The following is a 4486-nucleotide window of genomic DNA, read 5'->3' as shown; positions in this document are numbered from 1 at the left end:
CATTAAAGGGATTTTTCTAAGTAGATCAATTGAGAGCTTTTGCACTGGTAGTTAAGATTTTCTCTTCTATTGCAACTTCAAGGTCCTCATCTTCAAAGTGGATTAGCAGGTGAAGCAGGCTAATTGCTTAGTCATCCTTAGGTCTGTCTCTCCTCTTTCCTTTCTAAGAACACTACGATCAACAAGGACAGTTAGTTGCCAGAGCCCAGCTTCGCTTCCTGGAAAAGGAGGGCGAGACATACGCAGTGCAGTAGATCTGAAAGGTGGACTTGCCCTCAATGATGCTTCCCATTCAGAAAGGAAGCCATTAAGCTAACCAACTCCATCCAAATTGGCACTCCAAAAGTAATCTTTCAAAAGAAAAATCTCCAAGTTCCTTTCAGTACTCTTCCTTATAACCCTAATGCTATGGATGTAAAGATGTTAACACTCAAAAGTTACAAGTAGATCAAATCATTGGTACAGACTAAGGGCTAGAATTGAAGTACTTCTGTCTCTTAGCCTTGTACTAAGTGAGACATTTTGACAAAGATGACTTATTAGATGGTAGAGACTTCTTTGTCATTTTTGCAAGTATAAAAGCCTTGGTCATTGCTGGGAGTGAAATTCCAACAAGCTACCATTCCCTCACTCAGTACGTGGTACATATTCCTACGAAGTTTGCTATGCAACTGCCACTTTCTTAAATAAGGCAGGAATGCAAATCAACTGCTCTAAGCAGTTAATATGTATACTACACGTTGGCTTAGCAGTGAGAGATCTCTTATATGAGAGATCAATATCAACTCCAGCAATTAATTATTTACCTTTCTCCTACATTCAATCCAACTACATATCAACTTCATGAAGGTAAAGATAAAAAAAAAAAAAAAAAAAAGTGCAGAATACTGCTTATTTTGATCAGTCCCAGAGATATATCCATATGTGGTTTTCATTCTTAAATACCTGAATTTCTAAAAAACATAACATAGCTTTCAGAGCACTGATAGCACTGAACTTGCGTTGCTGCTACAGGTGGATCCAATGCCAAAGTCATCATTCTTTCCCTAATAACTAGCGTAGAAAGAATCCCTTAAAAATACCAAAACTGAACAAAATACATAGAAAAATCAACTGATGGTGCAGACAATTACGAAAATCTTAATGTCATTGTCTGAGAACATTTGTCTATCATATCTAGATTTTCTGTCACTTCAGAAGAACCCAGGCAATTCAAATATATGTCATTGAAGTGCTGTTAGCCCCCTACCATCTTGTTGTTTTTGTCTTTTTTTAAAGTTGGCTTTTCTCTTCTGAGGCATCAAAGTTGCTATGGAAACAAGCAATGCCATTTATGCAGATATTAGTAAGCCTCCCCCCATACATACCATGTGAAGGCAGTTTAGATTACTCATTTGAACAAAATACAGTGGAGCACATAAGTATGGGAAAAACCCTTACAATGGTGAACTAGCCTAACACAGCTGTGCAGATGTTAAGAGAATGAGACTTTGCTGCACACACCTTGGAGAGGTGATCTGGCAGTGGGACCAAGTGCCTTCAAGGGGAAGGAGGCATCTAGGGTTTTTTATTTCTGGGAGTCAACTGCTTTCCCCCTGCCTGAGGAGCTGGTAAGACATCCAAACTCAAGAGCACAAATATTTTGGACTCAACACAGTGACATTCCTTCTCCATATTGTGGGGAAAATTGCAAAGGTGAGCCTCAACGTTACATGCCATTCTTTTAAGGCCAACATGGCACAAGAATTTTGTGTATTGTGGTGTGAGGTTGCAGGCTCTGTTTAATCTAAATTTGCCTTTCTTGTCAAGACAAGAGCCTTCAGGAACAAAATTACTACAGGCCAAATCCTGCAGACACTGGTGTAATATTGGAAGTTTAAAATAGGTGTGAATGATGGTAAGTGGCAGGTGAAAGTGCTCTATTAAAGCATTATATATGTCTTGCACCATTCTGTTTAATCAGGTAGGCTTAGATAACAAATTGTCCCAGCATTTTCACTGATAAAGATCAAAGATGAAAACTAGAACAGCATAAACCCAGAATTACTTCTGAGCATGGACTCAAAGTGATGAAGTTAGGAGAACAATTTGATCTAGGTTTTTTGGATTTTTTTACTTGCATGTTTTTGCTCCAGGCAACAGTAGTAGGATAACAATCAAAAATAGGAATGTTGAGTTGATGTTGAGTGAACACAAAACTTTCAAGCAATGTTTAATTGTTTTTGCTTGTCCTATTTTTGACTGACGAATCTGAGACTTTGTGAAGACCTTACTTTTCAGAAAACACAACTCATCTTCTGTAACTTCAGAATTACAAAAAAATACAACCAGTGAGACCTCACTAGCTATGCAGTCATTCTGTAAGCAGTGCAATGGTAATGCACTAGCACAATTTTTTAAAAGTGAATTTTGAAACACTTATCCCCTGTATTAGCTAACATGCATTTTTTTAAAGCTGTAAAGGCACTTATATATAAATAACTTCTACAGAAAATTGTGTCCTTTTCTCAGTATAATTTCTTTCCTTAGCCATTACTCATAAGACAATCAAAATTAACATTCTTGCAAAATAATAGAGAGCATCATCTCGCAGTAATTTTCAGAGACAGAACTCCCTATTACAAGGAATTGCATGGGAACCACTGTGACTTATAATTACATAGGCCTTGGTATTTTAGCTAGAATGGAAGGACAAATGATGAATTCAAGAGAAATTGGGAGACCAAAGCATGACCATTTGTGCTGCTACTTGCCTGTCACTCCTTAAAACTAGAGGAGAACAATATTCCACTAAAATGAACAGTTTCCACAACTAGAACAGACTTCATATGCTCCTCATATGTATATTGATGATTTTAAGCTCCCTTCTAATCCACAGGTAGGCCAGAGTCCTGACTATTTGAAACAGCTCATGATACAAAGCTAGTAAGGCTGTTTCTGCCTGAGAGAGCTACTAGTGCTTGTGCATTAGGGAGTGGGTGGCTAAGGACTCTCATCAGCCAATTTTAGAGCCCTAAGCCATCCACTTAAATTCTGACATAATAGAGCCCTAAAAATGCTGTGGACGTTACTGTTTATGTTGCATGAGCATTTGGAAATTAGAACTGCTTGAAGATGGACACAGTAAAAGCAAAAGGAGAGTTGCTCCTCCAACAATTCCACTTCTCCTGATAGTTTGTCCAGATAAAGGGATGACATGTTAAACTTAGGTTTAGGTTAGGATATTTAAAGTGCCACTGAGGTTTATGAACACACATCAGCATTCTACACTTCTCTTCCCTTTGCTCTAGTCTTCCAGGTGCAAATCTAGGTGAAGAGAGAGTAACCTGGAAGTCTTTGCAGAGCTTGCTGTCAAATCTTAAGTGCCTTCTAGACCAGGGAAACTTAGGAAGAATTTCTTGTCTCCCTTGCCCTTTATCTCATACAAATGCTTTTGAAAAGTAACACTTTTTTCCACCTATTACATCCACTGCCCCAGAAGAGCTTCTGAGAGTTTATTTTAAAAATATTAGTTACATGAGTAAGAACTCATTAATCTGTGTCAATCAGACACTCTGCAAGAGGTAAGATAAAAATGGCCATAATGAGGCCAGACCAGAATGTTTGGCTCTTGACACTTACCAGTAATGATCACAAAGGCACCAGTGTGCTGGTGGGCAAGCATGTAGTGCATCCAGCAGTATCAGAAGCTTCCTGAATCCAGTCTGCTATCTTTGTATCTAAATAATACTCAACATTTTTTCCCCTGAAGTTTTAGCATTCGTGGTATTGTATAGTGATGCATTTTGTAAAGCACTTTCTTCCTTTTCATATGCCCTAGTCCTTATATAGAAGGCACAGTGAACAATTTCCCAATTCATCATTATTGTGGTGATCATGAACAGCATAGTTTGTGTACCAGGCAGTGATGGGCTCTTGCCAGGAAGTATATGATACTGTGGCATTTTGGATGTTTTGAACATAAATCAATCTGTCAAAATCAGTTTTCAGAGCATAAACACCTTGTAATTGCAAACACACTTCCCATCAGAGGACAACAGGTATGTACACATGACAGAAGGAAATAATAATAATAATACATAAGTATTAGGAAGCTGCAGCTTCTACAATCTCCAGCTCACCAGAATTTTAGGCAGTAAGATTACTTCTGCACCCAAACATCTGCTTAAATATTATTTTCAGCTGTGAGCATGATCTCAGTCATGACTGTGGCAGTTTCAAAGTTCAAATAAATAGCTGTACATCTGTTCTTTACTCCAAAAGCATGAGGCAATGGAAACACCTTTGTGAAAAGGATCTGATGCTCTAGATGGAAGCCACAGTGGCAACAAAAGGTTACCACACACACAAAAAAAAAAAAAAAAAAAAAAAAAAAAAAAAAAAAAACTAAGTATTTCTCTGCAAATTCTTTGGCTCAAGGAGCCTGCCATGAGGTAGAACAACTACAATATAGTTTATTCTCTTTACAGAGAAGGTTACTAAAGCA

The sequence above is a fragment of the Rhea pennata genome, chromosome 1 (genome assembly GCF_028389875.1).
Source record: "Rhea pennata isolate bPtePen1 chromosome 1, bPtePen1.pri, whole genome shotgun sequence".
Lineage (NCBI taxonomy): Eukaryota > Metazoa > Chordata > Aves > Rheiformes > Rheidae > Rhea > Rhea pennata.
The sequence above is the reverse complement of the archived record's forward strand: the minus strand, read 5'-3'. Positions refer to the sequence as shown.